Below are 16200 nucleotides of genomic sequence, written 5' to 3'. Positions count from 1 at the left end.
GGGCTTTGTCGAGGCAAATATATATTATATTGATAGTTTCCTAATATTGTGATTAGGAAATGAGCTTTTAGGTTGTATATATATTTTCAGTTGTGTTTAATGAAAGATGGAGCCATTTTCTCCTATCAATATTTGCATCTTAATAGAGAGAACCATTTACAAATTTTGACATACAATCATGGAGAAAAGCATATAGGTGGTTTTTTTTTATGTGGTCAAACAATTGAAAAAAAATCGGTAAATGATTTTTTTTGGTAACAACTATTGTTGAAATTATGTCGAAACAAAGTTCAGGAGGCTAGAGGGGTGCAGATATATTTTTAATTTGAAACTTTTGGGCCAATTAACCAAATTGGTAAAAAAAAAGTGACCCTCAACGACAATTTGGTAAACAAACTTGCTCTAGCGACATATTGGTAAAAACAACTAGAGTTAAGGTGACAAGTTACAACTGGGTACTAAACTTTGCCAAAAGTTCCAGTTTGGGTAGGGGTGTAAGTGGATTGGACTGGATTGGACTTTGCTAAATCCGAATCCAGTCCAAAGTTTTTTGGACTCGAGAAATTGAGTCCAAGTCCGATCCAAATATTTTTTGAGTCCAGTCCAATCCAGTCCAATAATTTTTTCTTGAGTCCGAATCTAGTCCAGTCCAGTCCGATTATTATATCTTTTTTCCCGATTTAGATTCAATGATTCACAACGTTTTTTGAGATACTTGAGCATTTGACATCCGATGCAATTATCAATATCCACAAATTAGATTGAAAGCTTAAATTAAAGTAAAATACTATGAATAAAAAGTTGAATTAGATGCTTACCTTGATCTAAGTTGAGAGGAAGTAAAGAGACTAAGAATTAATCTAAGGGAGAAATAGAGAATGCGAGAGTCGAGACAGCGAGGTAGAAATAAAATGAAGAGTAAGAGGAAGTGAGTAGTAAGGGCTGAGGAGCGAAGTGAGATAGAATTAGTCGGCTACTAGCCTACTACTGCAGTACTGCTAGTATAACTTACTTAACAAATGGAGCTAAGTGCAATAGGCTGGCGCCAAGTAAATTGTCTAGCGCCAGTTGAAATATTTAGAGAGGGAAGGTTGAAAACTCCAAAATTTAAAAAATAGTATCAATTTTTTTAAAAATATACATTATATATGTATTAAATATAATATATAAAAATATTTTTGGACTGGAGTGGACTTATTGGACTCCAAAGGGATGAGTCCAAATCCAGTCCAAAAATATTTGGACTCGAAAATTTGAGTCCGAGTCCAGTCCGAAAAATTTTCAGTCCAGTCCAGTCCGACAAGTTTGGACTGGACTGGATTGGACTTTGGACTTTTCGTAGTCCGCTTACACCCCTAAGTTTGGGTCCTCAACTTTCAAAAGTTTCAGTTTGGGTACTCAAACCAAATTTCTGTTACTTTGGCTGTTAACTCCAATAAATTAATAATGATAAATACTTTTACACAAAATTAATATCTCTTTCTCTCTCTTCGCCCCATAAACACCAATCCATGCCCTCCCACCCATCACTCCACCTCCTCCCACCCTTCCCCCCTAGTTTTTCTCTCTCCACATGTTAACTAGGTGATAGTGAAACTTTACATAATAACGCCTTCCTCACACTCTCTTTCTCTCTCCTCCACCATTACAACCAAATGGTCTTTCATAATTCTTAATCATAACCCTTTAGTCGCCAGCTATGGATTAATGCAGATTCTCGCGAATCCAACATCGGTGTGTCACGATACTGAAAAATCCCAAAGTCACAGAAAGCTTTTCATACTTCAAGGTCTACCATTTCTTTACTTTTTTCCTATTTACTCTAATTATTATTTTATTCTGTTTTTTTAAAAAAAAAAATTAGTGTCTCAATCAATGAAGATTTAAAAATCAGATAATATATTACTTACAAAAATGTAAATTTCGTAAATGGCAACTAGCAAGAATAAAATCTTCCCACTGGCTATATTGTAGTTGTATTATTTATGCCACTTCGGCACTTTATTTAAAAATTGTTTGATCAGATAATTGTTGTAGGATAATAGCTACTCATGGTTGATTTCAAATGAAATCAGTCCAAGTTTGATCGAGAGACAAAAAATATTTCAAGAAGATTCAAATTGTGATCCGCGAACAAAACAAAACGCAGATCAGAGTAAATTTTTTTGATGAATGCTAGGAGCTATGGAAGAAACTTGACAACTAATATTTAGATTTCTGATTGTAACGATGTTGAAGTTTATATTGAGACTTTGAGGTTGATGTATTCAAAGATTTGAACAGGAAACTTATGCGTGAAGATGTTCTTAATGTTCTTGGCATTCACTTCATTATCGTTTTGTAGTTTTTATGATCTATTTTTATTTGGTTAGATTTTTGGTTGTTCAATGATTGAATTGTGGACAAACTGTGCTTGATAATGCAATATCATGTCGTCGTTTTGGTCACCGAAGAGGAGAGGAAGGCGAAGGGCGGTGGAAGCAGGAGCGGAGGAGAGAGAAAAACTTCAGGGGGATACGGAGGGGGGTGGTTGGGAGGAGGTGGTGGATTTAGTGTTTATGGGGGGAGGAGAGAGAAAGAACTATTAAATTTATGCAAAAATAATTTTTACGGTTTTTTCACCATATACCCCTCACAAATTTTTTTTTGCACCGTATACCCTTTCAACTTTCCAAATTCACCATATACCCCTCACTTTTCAAAAAATACATTCACTTACCCTTAATGACTAACGGCGTTAAACTCCGTTTGTCATTAACCCTTAAACTCCCCTCTAATCCTAATTAACTAACTTAAATCTAACCCTAACACTAACCCTAACCTCTAATCTATTATCCTAACCCTAAACACCCCTAACCCACCCTAACCCTAACCAACCCTCTCCAGCGCCACCACCTAACCCCACCACTATCTGACCCCCACCAGCCCTCCCTAACGCCACCACCTAACCCACCACCACCTGACCCCACCAGCCCCCTCCCCGTAACCGCCTCCCCTCCCCTCTCTCTCCCCCTGTCCCTACGCACAAAACACACACTCTCTCTCCTCTGTTTTTCGCCGGAAAAACACACACTCTCTTTCCTCTGTTTCACCGGTCAGTTTTTCGAAGGGGAGGGTCTTGCCTCTCTCTCCTCTATTTCGTCAGTTTGTTTTTCGAAGGGGAGGGTCTCGCCTCTCTTTCCTCTGTTTCGCCGGTATGTTTTTCGAAGGGAGGGGTCTCGCCTCTTTCTCCTCTGTTTCGCCGGTTCTTTGTTTGAAGGGGAGGGGGGTTTCGCCGATTCTTTGTTCGAAGGGGAGGGGGGTTTCGCCCGTTCTTTGTTCGAAGAGGAGGGGGTTTCGCCGGTTCTTTGTTCGAAGGGGAGGGAGGGTCTCGCCGGTCCTTTGTTCGAAGGGGAGGGAGGGTCTCGCCGGTCCTTTGTTCGAAGGGGAGAGGGGATGTGGGAAGGGGGATGTGCAGTAGCTTGGGGGTGGGGAGAGGGAGGTGCGGCAGGTAGGCTGGTGGTGGGGTCAGGTGGTGGTGGCGCTAGGGAGGGTCAGGTGGTGGTGGCGCTAGGGAGGGTCAGGTCGTGGTGGCGCTAGGAAGGGTCGGGTGGTAAAGGGTGGGGAGGGGGTGGTGGCCGGAGGTAAGGGGCTGCTGCCTGCTAGGGTAAGGGGTGGGGGAGTGGGGGCTGGGGTAAGGGGTGGTTAGGGTTAGGGACTAAGGGTATTAGGGTTAAGGTTAGGGTTTGGTTTAGGTTTAGGGTAGCTAATTAGGGTTAAAGGGAGGATTAGGGTTAAAAGACTAACGGTGTTAGCCTGCCGTTAGTCAAAAGGGTAAGTGAATGTATTTTTTGAAAAGTGAGGGGTATATGGTGAATTTGGAAAGTTGAAAGGGTATACGGTGCAAAAAAAAATTTGTCAGGGGTATATGGTGAAAAAACCGTAATTTTTACTATTATTTTATTAGAGTTAACAGCAAAAGTAACAGAAGTTTGGTTTGAGTACCCAAACTAAAACTTTTGAAAGTTGAGTACCCAAACTGAAACTTTTGGCAAAATTTAGTACCCAGTTATAACCTTAACTCAAAAAATTTAATCTCTAGTGACAAGTTGGTAAATCTAGCTCCGACGGCATTTAGGTAAATACAATGAGTTTTGACGACAATCTATACTAATATATTAAAAGGCGTGCATAAACCAGGAACGGTGCCACGTGGCGCTCTCCATAAGGAGTTTTAGTTTATGTAATCCATGTACAATAAAAAAAATTAGAAATTGCATAGTACAGGGTTTTGATCCCGTGACCTCAAGTTCATGTACTAAAGTTTAAACCACTAGACCAAGTTGTATTTAGTGTTATCATATCAAAGTAAAATATTAATAAATGAAATTGTTTTTCTTACCCGGGGCATAGCCCGGGCCTAATAACTAGTTTGGCAAAAAAAATGAATTCCTAGCCATGTTTATGCCATATTTTTAAAATTATTTCAGCTTAATCAACATTCAATGCGTGCATTTACATGTCTTTTATATAGATTATTCGTGTTTTTATCTTAACTTCTCTTATCACTACATACTATTTACCCAATAAGAAATAAAATCTTGTAAAGTGCACGATTTGATCAAAACGAAAAATTATAGAAAAAATTGGCTTAAATGTCGTTGGAGCTCAATTTTTTTTACCATTATGTCGTTAGAGCAAGTATTTACCAAATTGTCATTGAGTGTCAATTTTTTTTACCAATTTGGTCAATTGGCCGAAACTTGTGAATACAACGGTTCGAAGGTCGAAAGACATAAAAGGTGAGTTTCTAACATGATCTTAGAATAGTATCTCTCCTCGTAATAGGCCTACAGAGTTTAGCAAGACAATTCCCAGTCAAATAACACTAATTTGTTAGAAATTATGACATGGCATAAACAAATAGCACAATCTCATGTTATAAAAATCACATGCTAAATTATGGAGAGGGTAATTACGAAAGGTCTTGGTATGCAAAATAACATGAGATATTGAAACTTGTTAGGTTCTTTATACAAAGCTAATTAAGTTGCTCGACTCCAAGTTCTTTTGCAATTGAATATGTGAAGGTTGTCAAGTATAAATGTTGTAAATATCAAAACTAAAGGTGTTAATCAAATTGAGCAACTTGCAAGCAAACTCAAACTTGACTAAGTTGAAATTCAACTCGAGTAAGCTCGACTAGAAATCTTAACGAGCACGAGTTGAGCAAGACCCAACTCTACTCGATAAGATTGTGAGCAAAATAGCTGATATTACCCAATCGAGATGAACTTTGAGTCATAGTCTTTACTTTTCACTTCCATCCTTCACATGCATTATAGGGTAGATTCAACCTGATCTTCACCTACTGGCTACTAAGATGGGAGATTTTCTATGCCACAGACTTCAACATTTAATGTTCCAACTAGGAAATAACGAAAACAAGAAGTAATATCCAAATCCTCCATGAGAGCATGATCATTCATGATATAAAAGATATGTCAATCCTCTTTCTCATCAACTTTTTCTCTTATATTACAAAAGTTGATCATATTTCACAACCATTTTGACATATGCATCCCACTCACAACTAGAAAAAACTCATCCCAAAATTAAAACTCATGTATGTAAGATTCAAAGAGAAAATAAATAATTTTAAAAGTGTGTCAAAATATAACAAAATAAATGTCTATTGATAGATCTCAAAAAATGATCACCGTTGGTATTTTTTTTACTTTGTAGTTTTTAAGATATTTCAATTACAAATTTGTAATTATAAATTATGCGCATGTGGGTCCACCTTTGCTTTCTCCATAACTCATTCTATGAATTAGATCATCCCATGATCTAAATGACATTTTGTCATCGCATCACCCAAATTAGATCATCAAAAAATCATGAATGAAAGACTACAATTTTTTTATATCACACTTCATGACACACATTCATAATCTAAAAAAACATAAATGGTCATGCTCTAACGCTTTCGTATCTAAGCAAGATAACAATATCATAGATTACTTGTTCGAGGAATGGAAGCATAGTAACAAAGGAGTCACTTAAATATAACTACTAATTAGAGATGGCAACAAGTCAAGTCTAAACCGCTACTATCAAATCTATATCGATTCGATCTTCATCCATTGCTTACACTAGTAGAAAAAAGGCTACTTGCTGCGGTTAAAAAGTACCCTATTGCTGCGGAATAGGGCGCGCAGCAATTGAGGGCGCAGCAATAGGTATTAATAATATTGCTGCGGTTCTAAACCGCAGCAATATTACGTAATATTGCTGCGGTTTTAATTACCAAACCGCAGCAATATAAGGAATTGTGGTGACATAAGGTGGCCCAAAAAGGTAATATTGCTGCGGTTCTGGGCCAGAAACCGCAGCAATATGTGCATTTTTTCAAAAAAAAAAATTTTAAAAAAAAAAATTAAAATCATCAATTTTAAGAATACTTATAATGCAATAAAAACTAAAGTAACTAAAACATCATATCAAGTTATCAACCAGCGAAAATACAGCATAAGCATAACAACAATATTCAAATTCATAAAATATCAATGGAAGACGATCCTAAACATCATATCTAAATCAAAAACAAAAACAATAAAGAAAATAAAAATTACAGAAATTTACATCTAAATCCAAAATTAGAATAAATAATAAAGACAACAAAAATAAATACAGAAGTTTCGATCTTAATTAAAATAAAAATAAAGAAAATGAAATATACATAAGTTTAAATATAAAGGAAGAAAACAGAAAAAAAAAAAAACTAAACAGCAAGGAACCGTCGACGGAGGCCGATGATACTAACGGCCGACGAGGCGACGAAGGCAGATGAAGGAGTTCGGTGTTGATGAAACTCGACGAAGGCAGATTCGACTGTGTTCACGGATGTGGCAGCAGGCGGTCTGATGAGACTCGCCGGAAATCAAAGAAAAAACAGTCAAGGCTCGCCGGAAAATCGTAGCAGGAACAAAAAACGAAAAAGAAATGTGACGAACTTACTGGAATGTCAAAAGCTTCACCGACAAACGCACCAAGAAAGCCCCGAAAGTCCAAAAATTCTGTATAAAAAATGAACAAAACCCTCAATGAAACTCTCGAACTCCTCTCTCTCTCCTTCGTTGCGGCGAATTGAATGGTCGGATTCTTCAGTGAACGGCCGACGAAGAATAGAAAGGCCGACGGGCTGAGAAGGGTGAAGGCAAGAAGGACGAGATGAAGAAGAAGGATGGCTGAAATTTCGAGGAGAGAGAACGAGATGAAGAAGAACGACGGCTGAGAGGGAAGGAGAGAGAAAGGAGGAAAAGACTGAAATGCGAGTGTCCCCAAACCCTAGCGCCTATTATATGAAATAAATGGGATATTGCTGCGATTTTTTTATTATAAACCGCAGCAATATATTAAAATATTTTTTTAAAATTAATTTTTAATATATTGCTGCGGTTTCTACGTGGAAACCGCAGCAATATTTGCTACTATGGGCCCACATGTTTTTCAAAATTTGTCCGTTGAATAATATTGCTGCGGTTTTTGGCGGGAAACCGCAGCAATATTGTCATTTTCAATTTTTTTTTCTTTTTGCGTGTTATATTGCTGCGTATAGGTAAAACCGCAGCAATATCAGCGCAGCAAATAGCATTTATTCTACTAGTGTTAGAAGTAAGATCTACATCCATATCTATTGGATCTAGTGGATCCATGAATCCAAATATTGGTTCAATTAACATGACTTTTTAGTTTTTACACTTCAATAAAACACTAGAAAAAGTTACTCGATCGAGTAAATAGATATATCTATTATTTCAGTTTTGAGGTTTAGAATTATTAATAACTTCACTTATTTATTTTTCTAACACAAAGAATGCTAATGTGATTAATTTAACTATTATACAAATTGTTATATACTACCGGCCACATCATAAATTTTGTGTGTGGGTGGCCCATATATAAGCCCAGGTGGAAATTAGCACTTTGTCTTCCGCGTGATTCTCCTGTGAATTACATATCAAACTCTTCTCTCTCATGGTTGAATCCCCCAACGACGTTACTTCCCGTGGACCTCTCCAAGACTCTTTAACATTTTCTCTCTCCTCCATTGAAGGAAGCTTCATTCGTTCTCTCTCTTCTTCTTCTTCTATTTCTTTTCAATCTCTGAAAAACTCTTGCATTTGATATCTATCTTGTATTTTCTCTGCCCTCTTTCTAAACTATTATCTTTGAGGGGAAAAAGAGTTTGAAGATTGAATTGGATAAGTTAATTTGGGGATTTTAAACGGAAGTTAGTTTAACGTTTGCTTCGATTTGGGGATTTCATTTGAGTAACCTCCTTTGTTCATATAAATAACCTTGTTTATTTATACCATATCATACCAGTAATCTCATTTGTTCATATGAATGACCTTAAAATATTATATGAGTAACCTTAAAATGTTGTTGGAGTAACATCATTTAACACTATGAGTAACCTCATTTAATCTTATGAGTAACCTTGTTTAATATTATGAGTAACCTCGTTTAATTGTACTAGTAACCGTATTTATTTATACGAGTAACTTCATTTAGTCATACAAGTAACCCCAATTGTTCACACAAGTAACCCCCTATTTATTTATATGAACTAGTAACATCATTCGTTTATAAAGAGTAACCCTATTTATTCAACTAGTAACCACATTTAATCATATGAGTAACCTCATTTTATTCACATAAGTTACCACATTTTATTCACATCAATAACCTCAATTATTCATACAAATAACCCCCACTTATTAATACAAGTAACATCATTCATTTAACATGAATTTAAGCCATTTATTCATACTAGTTTACCCAATTAATCATATGAGTAACCCCATTTTATTCGTATCAGTAACCTTAAATGTTCATACAAGTAACCCCCCACTTATCAATAAGAGTAACCTCATTCCTTTATAAGGAGTAACCCAATTTATTCATACTAGTAAACTCATTTAATTATATAAGTAACCCTATTTGTTCACATAGGTAATCCCATTTCGCTTACAAGAGTAACCACATTTATTTATAGGAGTGACACCCTTTTATTGTTAAAAGTAATCACATACTCATACAAGAAACTCCAATTGGTCATAAGAGTAACTCAATTTTTTTTCACAAAGGTTTGTGCATAAAAGTCAACTTCAAAAGGTCATATCTCACTGCAAATATACTATTTTGAGAAAATTCAAGTTGGAGATGAAAATTTGACTCGATAGCTTTCCAACGCATGGTCAAAAACTCGATTCCGATAAGAAACGAGTGAGATATGACCATTTGAAAATAAGCTGACGGGCTAACAGGGTGTCACGCGCGCGAGGACATCTGTAATTTCGCGTGTGGCCAAAACGCACTGTAACTATTATTATCACTTAATTTTATATCATTTTATATTTAAAAGACGGATTCACATGTCCGCAGATCTAGGTTTGACCCATCATCTCTCAAACCCAAATTCGACCCAAAATCAAATTTTTGCAAAACTAGAAACCGTATAAAACTTATCTGAATTGGGTCCGAAATCTACTGTCATCCGTAGACGCAAGACGCACCCCTTCGAAATGCTTACACAACTCTTATAACAATCTTATCTAGTGATCTACGACAAAGTACCACTTGGAACTATTAAAAGACCATTTCTCTCTGTGACTGTCTCACTTTGATGTTGAGAACCATTTTCAGATAAAAAGCACATATGTTGGCCGAAATTAAGTAGGACAACATCACAATATGAGTTAACAATCTCTACAACATAGATCTTCTGGACCTCTTCTGAAGCAAAAAAAAAAAAACATAGATCTCCTGGAAAAAGGCTCTAGATTAAGCATTATATTTAGTAATAACAAGTATTTGAACAAATATGATAAAGGTAGTGGAGCAGATCAGTAAATTCAGGAATAATATTGCAATAATATCAACCTACTCTATACAACTACTCCCTCCGTCCCTTAATAGAGTGTCCATTTCTTTTTTGGACACTATTCAAAGGTAAAGAAAGCCCTCAAAAAATATTTCTAATAAGAAAAAACATAGTCATGTGGGGTCTTGTTTGATTCATCTCATTACGTACATTAAGAAAATCAAACTTTTATATTTTTTACTAATATGAAATTAAAGATATTAACGATACAAAACGTGCATTGGCAAACGTGCATGGGAGAAATGGGCACTCTATTAAGGGACGGAGGGAGTATATACAAGCTAAATCAACACCATTACCTCAAAAAAACAAAAAACGCTAAATCAACACCATCACCTCAAAAAAAAAAAAAAAAAACTAAATCAACACCATAGAAGATCAGAATTTAATGAACACAAGTCTAGAAATAAGTTCAAGAAGTATTCAGTAGAATTACAGTAATCGATATCAAATTAGACCAGCCAAATTGAGCATATTTGCACTTTCAAGCCTTCAAACTGCAAATGCAACCAAAAAAAATCAACTTAGAAACAAATAAAATGGAGATAAAACAAAGAAAAGTTGAGAAATCCTGAAATTGGGAGAAAAAGGAAACCAGGATTTGTATCCATAAACTCGACATTTGCTTTAGCTAGCAAAATCGAAGCATCAAAATTCAAAATGGAGTGAAAATGTAAAAACTAGGGTTTTATATAATGAGACTTGGGTGGGAGGTGGATGAGGTGCTCTTGATTGTGTAGCATCTTTCAGCTGATAGCTTCTTACGTCTCTTATATCTCACAAGGAAACATGAGATATCTCTCATCAGATACTATCATTTCCATGGTATTGAACGAGAATCACAATCCTGACAAATTAAACTTTCGGTCGACTATGCATTTTATGATTGACACTTGGCGACCGCGGTAGAAAACAACATAGATTATTTTGAAATGAGGAGTTGGTAGTGCTTGTGATCTGTATAAGAACTAAGAAGAGTGGTGTGCCATGAACGATTAATTTGCCAGTATTGTAATTCTCCTTCAATAACACATGAAATGGATAGTAGCCCACAAAAAGAGGTTGCTCATGCTCTCATGGTGAGAGAAAGAAGAGTAAGATACCATTTGTTGTGAATCTCATTGGACTTGTAAGTTGTATATGTTATCCACTTCCCTTACAAGATTTATTTATAGTAGGAATTGATTACCTTTGAATTGACTATATAGTCATTATTCCTACTTTTTCCAAAGTATTCACGTTGCTCCCGACTTGAGATGTAAATGGATCGGGTTCGAGGCGGGTGGAGCGTCACACGCATCCATCACTCGCATCCACCCACTCTACTTGATCCATCCATCACCCGCATCCATCTCCACCCGAATCCATCCATCCATTTGTAATCGGGTTAAACGGATGGATCAGGTGATTAACGGGTGAAATCAAATAGTATTAGGAGAAGAAAGAAAAATTACTAACAAGAACCACTAATCAATTTATATAATTCTACTTACTATGTAAAATCGTCTCCAAACTAACCCTAATCCACATCATTAACATTTATATACTTATATTATGAAAAAGCCCAAAATTAAAAAAATTATATATTTTTTACTTTAAATGGGTGATGGATGAAAAAATATCACCCAAAGCCGACCCGCATCCATCACCCGATTATCCGTCACCCGGCTATCATCCGTTCAAACCGGGTTTTTCACCCACTTAATAAATCGGGTGGAGCGGATGGTCGGGTGATCCACTGGATATTGCCATCTCTACTCCCGACACGATAATACCTATCCAAGTTCCCCCTCTCATATTTTATCACTTTTTTTTTTATGTTTGCACATTATATATTAAGCTCATTAAAGCAAAATATGTGATAAAAAAGTGTTTGTGAACACACAATTTAAGGATTGAGAATTTGCTCACTTTTTCTACGTTCTCTCTATTTCATCATCTAAGAAACCAATACCCTTTAGAAGTTTTGATTTTTGACATGGTTGTAAGTTTATTTTATGGTTGATTTCTTTTTCTTGTGTATGGTGTTTGGCTTTGAATGACTCTTTGTTGTATCTTTTGAAGAGCTCTCTCGAACACTTCTTTAGTGTTTTTTTGATACTAAACCCAATTATCAAGGAAAAAAGAAATCAATACCTTTCATCTTTGAGTTACTAGCATTTCTCGCAGGCGATGCGTGCTTGGTATTTTTTCGAGATAAAAACTCGTTTTTTTTTATATATATATATGAATCAAAATTTGATTTGTTAGTATGAATGCATTAATACTTGTAGATAATTGTAATCATTTATGGTGGCTAGTTATATATAATTGTTTTCAACATTTTTGTTAGCTTTTTTAATGCTATGTTTGAGTTTGATTTTTTTTTTTGGCAAAGTAGTTAATTTATTCATAAGGTAGTAAAATAATTTTCTGGGGGGACACCATAGCTCCCCCTTCCCTTATATAATAGAGATATATTATTATAACAATTAAGAATGAGTGATTTGAATAGAAAAGCTATACTTTCTCGATATTTAGTTAGTTGCCACGTTGGTTTTTCTTTTCCAAAATTTCAAATGCATAGTTGTGACAATTAATTTATGTAGTTGTTAATGTATACTTCCTCCGTTTATAAATTGTTGCACCATTTGCATAGTGTATACTATTCACATTTTATACTTTGATTGTCTATGGTGATTTATATTTTAGGAAAAACATAGTCATATAAGATCTTGTTAGACTCCTCTCAGTGTATATCTTTTAATATCAACTTCTTATAATTTTTACTCATTGATATTAGAGATATTAATGTTTGAAATAATGCATTGACAAGCGTGAAAACATGAAATGGTGCAACTATTTCTAAACAGAGTATATTTAGCAGTGTTCACGTTTAGTTAATGATACCCTAAAAGATAATGGTTTAACCGATTAAGACTGTAATTATTAAGTTACACGGTAATTATATTGAACATATAAAAACAAGATAATTGATAAATTAAGGTTAATTGATATTTAACAGTTCAATAGCTGGTTAATCAGTTTATAGTCATTTAACAGTTCGAAAGCATTACTCTTTACACTGGAGCAACGCAAATAAAAAATCATAATCCTCATCAATATTCACCATAAATATTACACTCTTAAGTTAGCTTTTTAACACTTTTGATGTTACTATTAATATAATGTCGCACGCATCGCTGCATATAATGCTAGTTGTCACTTGGGTAAGGGATGATGGCTCAATTATGCAATCATAGAATTTGTAGGTTTCTTGAAATCTTTGGTGAAGGACAAATTGCATCCAAAGACTTAAGCTTTTTCTATTGGGTATAGTTGATTTCCCGGGCCTCAGACTCTAGGAGTAGATCTCCGAAGATATATACTAGGGTGAGCTACCTTGATTTTGAGCTTAATGAATTCTCAAAATTGAGGATAAATAAGGAAAAGGATTATTAGGTCAGGGATGAAAATGATCATAACTTAGGACTCATTAAAATGGAATTTGAAAATGGTTAACCAAAGGTGAGGGATCCCCCGGTTGTTTTCTTCAAAGAATGTAAGCATGGTCGAGGAGGGGAAAGGTTTTCATGATTTGGACATTTGCTCTTTGATTTCTCAGATTGGAGATGTGTTAGAGAGTTAGTATTACTACTTAATTCTTTAGATTGACATTGGTTGATTTGGAAGACCTCTTCCTTTAAAAAGTCAAAGACGAAGACGACACCTCCGTTGAACCTGGTGGTTTTCAGTAGGGGTGTTCATAAAAAAACCGAATCCGAAAAACCATACCGAAATACCAAAAAATCGATCAAAATGGGTGGTAATCGTACTGCTAAAAAAATGTTTTAACGGTACGGTTACCGAACCGATAAAATTAGTGGTTAAACGATACGTGTACGGTTATGATTTTTGAGTGAACGGTTAACTGGAATACCGATTTTTTTTTGCTCTATTTAGTTATTGTGAAACATTTTCAAACAATTACATTCATTCTAATATTTGTTACTAAGCTACAACAATTAGAGGAAGTATGTGATTATTTGGAAACTCTAGTACTAATATAAACACTATAATTAAGAATTGGAGTGAATTATTAGTGTTAGTTATACTTTCCAATAGATTTATGAACAAAAATATAAACTCTATGGGTTATGATTTTTGAGTGAACGGTTAACTTTATGATACATTTTATATTAGTTATATAATATTAATATATATGAACAAAAAATTAAAAAATATATATGTACATTAAGTAAAATATAATAGTATAACTTAAATAAAGGTTAATGGTTAACCGAAAACGTACCGGAAAACGGGTACCCGAAAAACCGTACCGGAAAAACGGTTAACCGTTTAACGGTTATAGTTCGCAAGAAGAACGAACCGAAGCTTTCGGTTACCGAACCGAAATGTTGTTTCGGGACGGTTAACCACCCATGAAGACCCATAGTTTTCAGCACGTCCACTCAAATGTCACTAGTAGAATAATTGCTTATTGCTGCAGTTGAATTGCTGCGGTTTTACCCATACGCAGCAATAAACCACGTCAAAAGAAAAGAAAAAAATCGAAAATCAACCTATTGCTGCGGTTCTGGGTGGAAACCGCAGCAATATATGCAACGAAAATTTTTCAAAAATGTTTTACTGGTTTGACCAGAGCTATTGCTGCAGATTAATATATTATTAAAAAAATAAAATTTTAATTTATTACTGCAGTTCTATGTGGGAACCGCAACAATAGGTGTGGGCTAGATCTAAAAAAAATTGACGGGTCTTTATAGAGGCAACACGCTAGGGTTTTTCCTCCTTTACCCTACTCACTCACTCACAACCGTTTTTCGTCCCTCACTCCTCACTTCCTCTCGTCGCTGCTAACCCTCACTCTTCTCCCTCTCTCACTTCGATCTCACTCTTCGTCTTTTTTCTCCTTAATCGATCCTTTTTTGGATTTCTTCTTCTATGCTATCATCTTTGATGGACATCAGGATGATGAAAAATCAAGAAAAGCAAAAATCGACAATTTACAGAAAAACCCTAGCTAATTTCGGTGTTTCTTTCACCATATCTTCAATTTGCTTATTCGGCACCTTTGGAGCCTAAAAACGGCCATAAAAATTCAATTTAAAATTTCTTCTTTACCTAAGTAAACATCAATGGAGAAAGAAAGAGAAAAAGTGGGTACCATGTTACCATACAGTACATAAGACATTGACTAGGTCAACGAGGACGAGACCGGTGGAATTGTCGGCAGATAAAAGTAGAGTTTCCTATTTTAGAGGAAGCTCCATTTTAAGATGATGGATAATAGTTGATGATACCATGTTTTTCATGTTGATCTTGAAGATCTCGCCTGATGCCAAGATCGAAGATCTGGAAATACGCGAAAGTTTTGATAAGGTGATGTTTAGGTTTTTCTGATTTCTAGGGTTTTATTTTTGTTTTTGTTATTAAATTTCTGCAAGGTTTAATTCTCTCTCCTTTGTTGTTCGTTTTTTTGGTGATTCGTTGAGTTCGACGACTCAGCGATGGGAATTTCTTCGATGAAGATCGTCGCGCGCTCCTCCCATTCCCTTCGCTGCTGCAGATATTCCTCCTTCTCTCTCCTTTGCGTCGTTGGTTTTTTCTCGTCAATGAGTCACGAGGTTTTAATTTTGCTGCAGACCTAGATGTGTGCGGTCGATGTCGGCGGTGGTGACAGCGGTGGTTCGTATACAAAACAGATTTGACAGCGGTGGCTCGATTTTTCTGGTGGTAGCGAAATTCTTTTTGGTGATAATTGATAAGTCATTTTTATATATAGTTTTTAGGTGCATTTAGGTTGCATTTTAGAGCAATTAGGTTGGATTTTAGAGCATTTAGTTTTATATGTAGGTTCATTGTTGCATCATATTCTTAAGTTATGTTATTCTACTCCTATTTGGTATGTTTTCTTGTTTTTGATGAATTTCAGGTAATGAGAACGTATTTGGAGTATAGTTAGCTAAGCTTGAGGATTAGGAGCACTTTGGAAGGAAGCTACAATGCATAAGGATCGTCATGGATATTTTATAGTACAATTGTGAGCTAAAACAAAGTGGAAAATCATTAGAAGAAATGTGAAAAAGGAGTCACGCCTGCTCTTCTGATCATAACTTTTGATGTGCTTGAACTATAAAGTGTAAAGTGCTAATTAAAGAGGGAATTATATGCTTACTTGGAAAAAGAAATTCACGCGAAATGCATGAACCACTTCAAAGTTAACAGAACGATGCAAGCTGGCAAAACCGGCAAGATATCTCCTTAGA

The 16200-nt window shown here is 35.6% G+C and overlaps 1 long non-coding RNA gene across 1 annotated transcript; it reads right to left on the bottom strand.

Annotated features, from left to right (window-relative positions):
• Window positions 1–10315: 10315 nt before the first annotated feature.
• On the bottom strand, window positions 10316–11081 carry LOC125495926 (uncharacterized). The gene is made up of 2 exons (XR_007272312.1): window positions 10527–11081; window positions 10316–10428 (listed from the first exon to the last, which is right to left on the bottom strand). It is a non-coding gene; the product is annotated as an uncharacterized LOC125495926 (long non-coding RNA).
• Window positions 11082–16200: the final 5119 nt, after the last annotated feature.

The sequence above is a fragment of the Beta vulgaris genome, chromosome 3, assembly GCF_026745355.1.
Source record: "Beta vulgaris subsp. vulgaris cultivar EL10 chromosome 3, EL10.2, whole genome shotgun sequence".
NCBI classification, from domain to species: domain Eukaryota; kingdom Viridiplantae; phylum Streptophyta; class Magnoliopsida; order Caryophyllales; family Amaranthaceae; genus Beta; species Beta vulgaris.
This window is presented reverse-complemented; position numbering and strand designations above follow the sequence as displayed.